Source organism: Zingiber officinale, chromosome 11B, assembly GCF_018446385.1.
Source record: "Zingiber officinale cultivar Zhangliang chromosome 11B, Zo_v1.1, whole genome shotgun sequence".
In the NCBI taxonomy this organism is placed as follows: Eukaryota; Viridiplantae; Streptophyta; class Magnoliopsida; order Zingiberales; family Zingiberaceae; genus Zingiber; species Zingiber officinale.
In genome coordinates, this window is record NC_056007.1 from 17,209,200 (window position 1) to 17,221,849 (window position 12,650).

Sequence of the window (12,650 nt, forward strand, 5' to 3'; positions counted from 1 at the left end):
ACGCGACAACATAAATCCTAGGGCCGATGGCTAGGTTTTCTCCTTCTCACCTGGCTAGGATTGGCGGCGGCTAGGGTTGGTGGCATACGGAGGACAGCGATGGATGAGGCCATTGTTAGAATGTATACTAAAAGCCTAGCTTTTTGTATGGACATTTATTTTGAAATAAGAATCACATTAGTCAAATGTATGCATTCAGTTAAATGTAGTTGCCCATTTAATTTATATTGTAGATAACATGGTGTGTGGTGTCACACAGAAGATCATGTTATCAGTTCCTTATAAATTATAAATAGTAGCTCACAACCAAGATGGATTGGGACAAACCATTGGAATGATTGTAGTATAATTTGGTACTAGTTTATCTTGACTATAAAATTACACTAGTACACTATGTGTGTATAGAGCAGGACCATTTGAGGTTGTTCCTTTTATACTGACTGCATAAAATAATAGAACCTCTGTTATTATGGATGTGCGTACTCTTAATCCCGATATAATAACAAGCACATGTACTTAGTAATTATTTCTTTAATTTATCAAAGAGTGAGATTTATTCGTTAAATCAATAGGCTCGATAAGTTAGGAAATAATATTATTTATATGGTGTGTTGTTGATTATAGAAGGAAACTGTGTTCTATTTATTAGGATGATGATGTCCCCTTGAGGAGCTCATAAGGATTGTCATGTAAACCTTGCAGGTGGACTTAGTTCCGACATGACAATGAAGTTGAGTGGTACTACTCTTGGAGCTAGATGTTCATTAAGTGAGTTGTCAGTAACTCATTTAATTAATGGACATTTGATATCTTAAACACAGAGAAATTAGCGTACTCATGATAAGAAGGAGCCCATACTGTAATATGGGATTGGTGTTGTAGTTCAATAATAACTTTTTAGTGGTATGAGTTATTATTGATGAACTTGAGTTGGGTGTTCGGGTTGAACACAGGAAGCTCAAGCTTATCAGGAGGTCAAAGCCAATTCCTCCTCTAGGTCCCTGTTCGCTTTCCGTAAGTGTACGGAAATGTCGCAAGTAATATAAAAGATTATCGTATCCATAGGGACTGGAATAAGCACTAGAAATGTTTCAACACGAGTTAGCTAAACAACTAATCAATTGGTTTCCAAAAGCTAAATGTAACTAATGAAAAGTAAACATAGAAATGAAAGATCAACAAATGAAATTATGGGCTATGATAAAGGAATGTTCTAGGAGTTTTGGTTTCTTTGTAAGATTCCTCAATGTAAATGATCTACCAAATCCTATTTCTCAATTGTCCAACATTTATAGAAGGTTGCCGGTTCTCTCTTGCAATAGACAACCGGCCTAGGACTGAAATTTATACCTAAATGTGATCGATTAGATATGAACTTATGTTGTCCTTACATGGGCATGTTCCTGTCACGAAGATCCCTCAGAAAATCAACACAAAGATCATACTTCTCAACCCATAAGATATAAAGATTAAACCCTAATTCTATCCTACCCTCTTGAATTACCCTATTTTTTCCTAAATCTTATCCCTCAAACGTCCTTACACGGGCTTGCACCTTTCGCGTGCTTCCCTCGAAAATCGAGTAGGAGATAATCTTTATAAGATCCATAGGTCATTCAAACAATCAATCTAAAATGAGAATTAGATCCACAACACAACAATTCATTCAAGATTGAATTGATACAAACAAGACAATATCATAGAAGCAAGAAAATGGCAAATCGACAAAAGTTTACATCAATTCATCATACAAATACTCCCTCATCCTAAAACAAAGAGATCTACTCTATGAATCGAAGAGAGAAATCCGAAAATACAAAGATTACAAGCATTTCTTGATCCCCCAATCCAAGAAGAGGAGAGAAAGAAAACTTATCTAAGATGAAGCTTGGTCTTCGGATCCAATCCACGCTCCCGGAGTCGAATCCGTTGAAGATCCGCCTTTAGATCGCCCAGAAATCCTCCTAAGATTGGAAGGAAAGACCCAAATCTCGCTCTCTCCCAAGAGGGAGAAGATCCCCTTTCAAATCTTGAATAAGGGTTTAAATTGAGGTGAAGTTTGGGCGCCACACGGCCCCGTGGCACGGCCGTGTGAGGTTCACACGACCCTACCCACTCTCCTCTCTGCCAACCTTGCACGGCCGTGTGTGAGACACGGCCGTGGCAAACATCCCCAATGGCCCCTTTACATGGCCATGTAGATCTACACGGCCTGAACTGCCTTAGCCTCTGGATATATGGCACGGCCGTGTGATGTACACGACCTGCTTCCTTCCCTGCCACTGAGAACCTCACACGGCCGTGTGAGACACACGGCCGAGGCTTCTTCTGTCTCTGGAAAACTCACATGGCTGTGTGATGCACACGGCCTAGGCTTCTTCTCATGTTTGGGTTCTTCAGATCCTTGCACGACCGTGTGAGATTCACACGACCATGGCCACTTCGTTTCCTGCTGCAGCCTTCTGGCCTGTGATCTCCACACGGCCTGGGCAACCCCCTAGAGTAGGGAAGTGCGTGGTTCAGGTAGGGCACCTTCTTCCCTTGCTTTGCTCACAGATTTGTCTTCGAACACGAAATCTTCACCAATTTCGAATCTTGTGTACAGAAAATGCACAAAAGCAGATCTCCGAATAAAGAGAGTAAATATGCTAAAAAGGAAAGCTGAAAGTAAGAAAATGCATAGATCAAGCATGCTCAAAGTATGTGAATGTGCGTCAAAACATGCCAATAAGTGTATATAATCTACGCACATCACACCCTCAGACTTAAACCTTTGCTTGTCCTCAAGCAAAATGCTACAATCTACATTCATATGTTCTACAACACATTCATAAACCATAATGTACTTTCCTAACTCTATCAAAAAGTTTCACTAACAAACATGATCATGAAAACAAAGTCAAGTATGGCTCAAGCATAAGTATCTTGTGCTCAGTGCAAAAAGTACTTAAAACCCTTCAAGTTTCAATCTATGTTCTAGTCAAGTCGTCATCAAATTTGAATTCCTAATGTTTCCAGTGATAGACAAGTAACCAGTGATAGACACTTACTTGCCACACACTTGGTTCATATTTCTCAATCAACCTAAGGTCTCAAAGGTGTGCTCAATCTCAAGAGAAACTAAGCAGTCATTTCCCCAGTAACCCAACTCGGTCTCAAAGGGGTGACTTGCTAGATTCCACTCACGACGACTATTTTTTATATCCCATATTCACTTTTTTTTTTCAATTTTTTTTCATAATCATTTGCATTGTGCAAATCTTATTTCACAAGTGTACTTTTAGCACAAATGTTGGGATATTTTGATTTTTTCAAATGAGCTTGTATGAGTTGAGCCTCATCCAGTAACCAAAATGAAGTTTGAAAAATCACCATGGAAACCAAGTACTAAACAAATAAGATGAATCATGACTATTTCAATGATAACAACCATTCAAGCATCAAGTCAAAGTGTAGTGAAAGTAAGATCCTTAAGGTCAAGCCAAAACTAAAACTCATCTCCATAAGATACTTAGCTTATTTCATGCTACTCAAGATAGATAAAAGAGGTAAACTAGGCATACTACTAGCATCATTTACAATATCATGAATCTAGATAATAAACGTGCTAACATTTTATCTTGAAGACAAGAAAGTATATAAGTGAAGTTTTGATGTTCTCAAGATGTATGCCACAAGATTTCAAAAAATAGTTAAATGACTATCAAAACAAGCACTCAAGCAAGACAATCAAAATAGAATGCAAAACAAAATCTAGAAATGCAGAAAATAAGAAAACAAGCAAAAACTGAAAACTAGAACACAAAAAGAAATCAGGTTTGACACCCCCCCAGACTCAAACTTTTCATCGTCTCGATGAAATCAATATGGTGGAGGTGGAGGTGGAGGTGGACGAGGAAAAGGGTGCCTACGACGTGGTTGGCCAATGGGAAAACTAGGGAAACCTGGAGTTTCGCTCAGGATTATATGATACTCAAACAAAGCATCTACTTGTTGACTAGTAACATTCATGCTTTCCATAAAATCCCTCATTCTAGCTTGATCCGTATCATAATCTTGGACAAATTCCGCCACTTAACCCTGAAAGTTCCTCGTGAACTGAAAGTGCTCTTGTACTTCTCTAAATTGATTATCCGATAAAGAGAAGCGACCTTCCAACATTCTTAGTTGGGCATCATGCTTCTGGTGAAGCGATTCTAGAGAAGTACGAAAATCAGAAAAATCAAATCTGGAGAGACCCGTACCATAGGCAAAAGAATGCCTAGCAGGATTCGGATGTCCGGAAGGCTGCGGGTGCCCAAATGTCGAGGGCTCAATGTGTGGCTCTGTGTCTCCGGATATAGAGGGAATATTTTCGAGGTCAACATCGGTGATTACCCAATTAGCAGGGTTACGAACTAAAGTTCGATCGGGACAAGGAAGAGGTAGAGGAAAACCATTCCTCCTAGGAAATGCAAACCCATTCTCATCCCGAACGATCATCTGCATGGCAAGACATGCATCCATGTCAATCATATCATTGCCATAAATACCTTCCAACCCTTCTAAATCAAGTTCCAAGTTAATGGCTACTCGGGTAATCAAACCACCAAGCACTATTGATCTCGAAGATGCCCTCGCAGTTCTCATTAAGGTTTGTAGGAAATGAAAACCGGAATCAAAATCAACCTTATATAACATAGCCCATAGAGAATAAAGTTCTACCTTTTTGACGACTCCATCACTATCACCCCTACCAAAAATAGTTTTGCTCATAATTCTATGTAGATATCTAAAACAGGGTTTTGCATGTGAGAAGCCTTGGCTCTAGAGGGCTCATAAGGATGATCTAATCCAGTAATTGAATTCCAAAAATGGTTCCAATTAAACCTAGAATCAAACCTTCGAGAACTACCAGAAGACAATCCAAAACAAGTATTAAAGTCACTAAATGTCCATTGAAATTCTTGATTCATTAATCTAAAAGTTATTTTGCCAACATAATCATCTTCATAGGTAAAATGGACATCTAACGAACTCAGAAACTCTAGAACAAGGCGAGGATAAGTTGGTAGATGTGAGTACAACATATCACTCCAATATAAGAACCCTATCATCCAATCTACATCGTCCCTAATTCCCATCATATCCAAAACAGTTGGGTCCATATACCTAGTACACACAATCTTTCTATTGACAAGAATTGCAAATCTAGTTACATGATCATCATTTCTAAATATAATATTGAATTCATTGTCATTACCTTCGTCGCGTGATGTCCTCTTCCCCTTGCCTTTGACTGGTTGTTTCCCCTTATCCTTGCTTGGCTCCTTCCCTTTGTCTCCACTTGAACCACCACCTCCCTCGCGTAATTTCTTCAAAAGATTGGACATAATATCTAGCTTAAGTAGGTGTGGGTACTATTTATGCTTAAAGGAATTAGATCTTGAGGAAATGAGTCTCAAAGAACAAGATCTTAGGTTAAGAAAATCGAGATCTTAGATCTAGGAGAAGAGAAGGATCTAGATCTAGATGAAATTTATGAAGAAAAGAAGGGTTTAGAACTAGATCTGAGAGAACTTGGAGGAGAGGTTTGAGGAAAGAGGAGTTTTGGAGAGAAGGGGGTGCAAAGATGAAGGGTGTGTGTGGGGGATACGGCCTGGATCTGGCCGTGTATAGCAGACACAGCTTGGCAGAGTTTCCCCTCACGAGCCGTGTAGATTTACACGACCCTATCCCTCTCCTTCTCAGGTTAAGTCACACGGCCGTGCCAATCGGCACTGCATCTCCTTCATCCTCACTGGTATCCATGCACGACCGTGTCTAGGACACGGCCCCAACAGCTTCTTCCTCTGGATTCTTCACACGGCCATGTCAGATGGCACGGCCATGTCAGATGGCACGGCCAGTGCAGGCTTTCGCACTGGTTCCCTCACACGGCCGTGTGTGAGACACGACAGAGAAGCTTTCTTCCTCTGGATTCTTCACACGGCCGTGTCTGAGACATGGCCACATACCTTTTCTTCTCTGGAGACTCCACACGGCCGTGTCATGTAGACACGGCCCAAGCGTCTCCCTTTTCTGCACCGCAAGCCTGGCCGTGTGCAGCACACGACCATGCTCTATTTTTCTCCAATTGACAATTCTCCTCCTTTCTAGCTCCTTCCACACTTCCATGCCCATGAAGAAATCATGGCCAACTCATGGAAGTGAAATTTCAACCTGAAAACAAAACAAAAATCAAGTAAAAACACTACCAAAGAATAATAGAGACATGAAATGAAATTAACTAAAAAGAAACCCTTGGGTTGCCTCCCAAGAAGCACTTGTTTAAGGTCTTTAGCTCGACCAATCTAATTACTCCCCTCTTTTCTTTGCCCTTGGAGGGCAGACATATTTGTCATTTTTGTTGGGAGATCTCCTCCCAACATCTTCTACCACATAATTTTCGTCATTAGGTGGTCTCCCATGAGGATGGAAATTCCATCCCTCCAATTTGTAAATGCTTGTCCTGCTACAAGCATTCAAGAGAGAAGAGACATGGTTAGAGTTTTTAGATAAATCATATTCCAACCTTTCCTTACCGATCACCAAAGAAAGTTTATAATTTTTAACATCTATAATAACTCCTGTTGTAGCAAGGAATGGTCTTCCCAATATGATAGGGATTTTTGGGTCCTCCTCCATGTCTAGCACAACGAAATCAGTGGGAATTATACTCCCACCTACTTCTACCGGCACATCTTCCACAATACCCATAGGGTACCTACAGGAGTGATCAGCAAGTTGTAGTGCCATGGTAGTAAGTTTAAAGTTTTTGAGACCTAACTTATTACAAATAGAATAAGGAATGAGGCTAACACTTGCCCCCAAATCACAAAAAGCTTTTTCAATAAACTCAATTCCTATATTGCAAGGAATACAAAAGCTTCCAGGGTCCTTCAACTTTGGGGAAGTGTTCTTTCCCAAAAGAGCGCTACATTCCTCTGTAAGTGCAATGGTCTCAATATCTCCTTTCTTCCTCTTACTTGACATGATGTCCTTCAAGAATTTGGAAAACTTGGGCATCTGAAGGATTGCATCAATGAGTGGTACTTCAACACATATTTCTTTCACCTTCTCCAAGAATTTGCCAAACTCTTCATCTTTCTTTAACATAATCAATCTTTGAGGAAAAGGGATTGCTATACTTTGAAGGTTGAGTGGAAGAGTCTCTTCAACCTTAGTGGTACTCTCCTCATCAACTCGAATCTGATTTGGTGATGGAGGCGAGAGCTCTTCTTCATTGCGCATCCCTTTTAGAGCAGTCACTTGGGGATCTCCCAAGGTCCGTCCACTCCTAAGCTCAATTCTATTACAGTGCTCCATGGAATTAACATTAGCTTTCCTGGTAATTGTCCTGGTGCTCTAGAAGATGAGGAAGCTAGTTGGGTAATCTGACTTTCCAAAATCTTTTGATATCTATCAGAATTATCCATTCTCTGAGTAAACTTCAAAATGTCTTGTTTCATTTCGTTCTGAGCTTGTTTCATTTCATTCTGACTGGACATAATTTCTTCAAACATCTTTTCAATTTTGGACATAAGAAAGCTTTGAGAAGATTGTTGCTGAAAATTTTGTTGCCCGGGTTGAAAATTAGGCCTTGCCCCCATGGATGGTCCTTGATCTTGGTTATTTCTATAAGAGAAATTAGGATGACTCTTCCATCTAGGGTTGTAGGTATTTGAGTAGGGGTTGTTCTGCCTCTGATTGAAACCCATGATTGCATCGCATTGCTCTAATTGATTGATTTGTGCAGTTATAGCCCCCAATGGACATAAGTCACTTGGATGTTCAGAACTTCCACATACTTCACAAGAAGCAACAATGGCATTTGCTGTATTTGAGCTACCTCCCATATTCTCAAATTTTTTTGTAAGAGCATCCAGTTTTGCAGCCAACAAGGTCACTGCATCAACATCGAATTTTCCTGATGCTTTTGTTGTTGGGTTCATACAAGAATAGCCACCACTTCTTTCATTAGCCCATTGATGGTGGTTTTTTGCTACGCTCTCGATTATCTCCTCGGCTTCATCTAAACTCTTGTTCATAAGTGCCCCTCCAGCAGCTGAATCAAGGGACACTTTTGTGTGATAGTTGATGCCGTTATAGAACGTGTGTAGCACTAACCATCTTTCCAAACCATGATGTGGGCATTGTCTAAGCATGTTATTGTATCTATCCCATGCTTCAAATAAAGATTCTGAGTCCGCTTGTTTGAAGCTTGCATTAAGATTCCTCATATGAGCTGTTTTGCTAGGGGATAGAATTTGTCAAGAAATTGTTGCTCGCATTGTTCCCATGTGATGGTGCTATTTGGAGCCTAAGAATTCAACCATTGCTTGGCTCTATCTCTCAAAGAAAACCCAAACAATAGTAAACGCACTGCCTCTGAAGGAACACCATTCATTTTCATTGTACCGCATATTTCATAGAAGACCTCCAAGTGTTGATTTGGGTCTTCATACGGTCCTCCACCAAATTGATTTTGCTGCACCATAGATATGATTACAGATTTGATCTCAAAATTATTAGCCTCAACTGAAGGTCTTGAAATACTAGATCGAAATCCCTTAGCATATGGTGCTGCATAATCCTTTAGTGGTCTGTTCGCCATAATAGAATGTTCTTGTTCTTCTTGTTGTCTTTACAAAATTTTTCTTCTATGAAATGTTCTATCTATCTCAGGGTCTAGAGGAAGAAGTTCTCCTGCAAAGTTAGATCTTCGCATACACAAAAACAAGATGGCAAGATATGTTTACAAAAGAAAGAGACAAAGAAAGAGTAAATCAAAAGAAAATAGAGAAAAATTAGATAAAGAAAGTTAGAATAAAAAATACAGAGTTAGAATCACAACAGAAAGAAATTGACAAGAATGTTATACAAGAAATGAAAAACTTATAGAAACAGAATTCTAACAATTAGTTATAACTATGCAATTGAAAAGAAAAGTTATGCCTAGTCTAACTCAATTGATAATCTCTAATGTTATAGCGCAGCCCCCGGCAACGGCGCCAAAAACTTATTCGATTTCCGCAAGTGTACGGAAATGTCGCAAGTAATATAAAAGATTATCGTATCCACAGGGCTGGAATAAGTACTAGAAATGTTTCAACACGAGTTAGCTAAACAACTAATCAATTGGTTTCCAAAAGCTAAATGTAACTAATGAAAAGTAAACATAGAAATGAAAGATCAACAAACAAAATTATGGCCTATGATAAAGAAATGTTCTAGGAGTTTTGGTTTCTTTGTAAGATTCCTCAATGTAAATGATCTACCAAATCCTATTTCTCAATTGTCCAACATTTATAGAAGGTTGTCAATTCTCTCTTGCAATAGACAACCGGCCTAGGACTGAAATTTATACCTAAATGTGATTGATTAGATATGAACTTATGTTGTCCTTACACGGATATGTTCCTGTTACGAAGATCCCTCGGAAAATCAACACAAAGATCATACTTCTCAACCCATAAGATATAAAGATTAAACCCTAATTCTATCCTACCCTCTTGAATTACCCTATTTTTCCCTAAATCTTATCCCTCAAACGTCCTTACACGGGCATGCACCTTTCGCGTGGTTCCCACGGAAAATCGAGTAGGAGATAATCTTTATAAGATCCATAGGTCATTCAAACAATCAATCTAAAATGAGAATTAGATCCACAACACAACAATTCATTCAAGATTGAATTGATACAAACAAGACAATATCATAGAAGCAAGAAAATGGCAAATCCACAAGAGTTTACATCAATTCATCATACAAATACTCCATCATCCTAAACAAAGAGATATACTCCATGAATCGAAGAGAGAAATCCGAAAATACAAAGATTACAAGCATTTCTTGATCCCCCAATCCAAGAAGAGGAGAGAAAGAAAACTTATCTAAGATGAAGCTTGGTCTTCGGATCCAATCCACTCTCCCGGAGTCGAATCCGTTGAAGATCCACCTTTAGATTGCCCAGAAATCCTCCCAAGATTGGAAGGAAAGACCCAAATCTCACTCTCTCCCAAGAGGAATAAGATCCCCTTTCAAATCTTAAAGAAGGGTTTAAATAGAGGTGAAGTTTTTGCGCCACACGACCCCATGGCACGACCGTGTGAGGTTCACACGGCCCTGGCCACTCTCCTCTCTGCCAGCCTTGCATGGTCGTGTGTGAGACACGGCCGTGGCAAACATCGCCAATGGCCCCTTTACATGGTCGTGTAGATCTACACGGCCTGAACAGCCTTAGCCTCTGGAAATCTGGCACGACCGTGTGATGTACACGACCTGCTTCCTTCCCTGCCACTGAGAACCTTACACGGCCGTGTGAGACACACGACCGAGGCTTCTCCTGTCTCTGGAAAACTCACATGGTCGTGTGATGCACATGACCTAGGCTTCTTCTTATGTCTGGGTTCTTCAGATCCTTGGACGGCCGTGTGAGGTTCACACGACCATGGCCACTTCGTTTCCTGCTGCAGCCTTCTGGCCCGTGATCTCCACATGGCCTGGGCAACCCCCCAGATCAGGGCAGTGCGTGGTTCAGGTAGGGCACCTTCTTCCCTTTCTTTGCTCACAGATTTGGCTTCGAACACGAAATCTTCACCAATTTCGACTCCTGTGTACAGAAAATGCACAAAAGTAGATCTCTGAACAAAGAGAGTAAATATGCTAAAAAGGAAAGCTGAAAGTATGAAAATGCATAGATCAAGCATGCTCAAAGTATGTGAATGTGCGTCAAAACATGCCAATAAGTGTATACAATCTACGCACATCAGTCTCTGTTGTAGCCTCTATGTATAAAGTCTAGTATCCAACCAAGTCCACTTCTTACCCAAGTAATGGGCCGGCCACATCCTTGCTTGGTGCCCAATCAAGGGTCGGCCAAGCTCCGGACACAAGGAAATTAAAAGGGAGTTTTAATTTTTTAAAATATTTCCTTTTATAGCCATCCTCCAATGGATTTAAAAGAGAGATTTTAATTTTAAAATCTTTCCTTTTATAGTCATTCTCCAAGGGATTTAAAGGAGATATTTTAATTTTTAAAACTTTCCTTTTATAGCCATCCACAAAGGGATTTAAAAGAGATATTTTAATTTTAAAATATTTCCTTTTTTGTAGCCATCCACAATGGTTTAAAAGAGATATTTTAATTTAAAATTTTTTCTTAATTGTTGCCCAAATAAGGGCCAACCACACATAATAGGAAGGTTTTAATTTTAAATCTTTCCTTTTTTGCATTCACCAAGGATTATAAAAGAGAGGTAGATGGTGTCTTATGGTAAAACATAACCTAAGTCTCTTCTTTTAATCCTTGTTGTGGCCGACCCTCTTCCCTTTCAATTCTCCCCTTGTTTCCTTTACCAAGGGTCAACGGCATCAAGAGGCTCCATCTTCTTGTGGCCGGTTACTTAGAGGAGAAGAAGAAGAGAAGGAGGCTCCCTATTCTAGCATCCCTTGGTGGCCGAAAGTCTTGGAGGTAAAGAAGTGGTTCAGGTGGTGTTATCTTGGTAGATCGTCGCCCACACGACTTCCAAGACGATGAGAGGAATACAACATAAGATCAAGAGGTCTTTAAGATACAAATAAAGGTATAACTAGTTAATTGTTTCGGCTGTGTACTAGTTTAGTTTTCCTTTGTATGGATCCTGAAATACCAACACAAGAGGCTAGTGATTTTGTGGTTCGATTGAGGTCTCTGTTGTCAAACCTAGGGTTTATTGTAAGGAGTTTAAATATTCAATTTCTTTGAAAGGCTTTGTCTAGGAAGTGGTGGATGATCTCATATCCAAGAAGGTCGAGTGCCTCGCCAACGATCTGGAAGCCAATTCTTGAAATATATATTTAATCAACTTCTGTAATGTGGTTTAACTTCTGATGAACACATGGGTTGAACTTGGATTAATAATGTTAAGTTTCATTTGCAATCCAAGTTTATCTTCTGAAAATCACATGGGTTGCTAGGAAAAGTTCTGTGCTTGTATAAATTTTTGTACAGGGGGAACAGAACGGAATTCTGGCAACACCCAACAATTGGTATCAGAGCTAGTTTTCTACCTCTGTGTGTTTGGTTTTCTGTTAAATTATGCACTTTTCATACATAAATTTAGGCAGGATAATAGTAGGATGTGCAAATAGATTAACTCTGTGGTTTCAGGCATCCTAGTTCCAACTATTATAACCCTATTGTGTTTGTGTGTGATTTGGACCCTCGGGCATGTTGAGGGCATTTTATGTGTGTGCATGATTGTAATTATTAAATACAGAAGGAGCTGTATTAGTTTTAGGATTTTAAATTCTGTTCGATCTAGATTACATGTACATTCCCTTGTGAAATATAGGATCGATAAATGTAAAATTTTATTTTTATCGCGGATGGTATCCTTGCGAGGCGTGGTGCTATTTGTGGACCAAAGGCGCAGCGGAAAAGGAAGCAAGATTGACGCGACAACATGACCCGTTGGCGGCGGCTAGGGTTGGTGGCACACGGAGGACAGCTATGGATGAGGCCATAATAGTTGAAAATTTATTTTTCATATTTATTGCCTTTTATGCTGTTTATATGTGTTGTGTGTGTGTGCATGTTAAAATTCCTCGTTTTAAATAACTAAGTGGGAGAGGAATTATTTAAATTC

General features: G+C 39.7%; 1 pseudogene; it reads left to right on the plus strand.

Moving 5' to 3' along the window:
• Positions 1-8,157: 8,157 nt before the first annotated feature.
• Positions 8,158-8,229, plus strand: LOC122035583 (annotated as a pseudogene).
• The last annotated feature ends 4,421 nt before the right edge of the window (positions 8,230-12,650 follow it).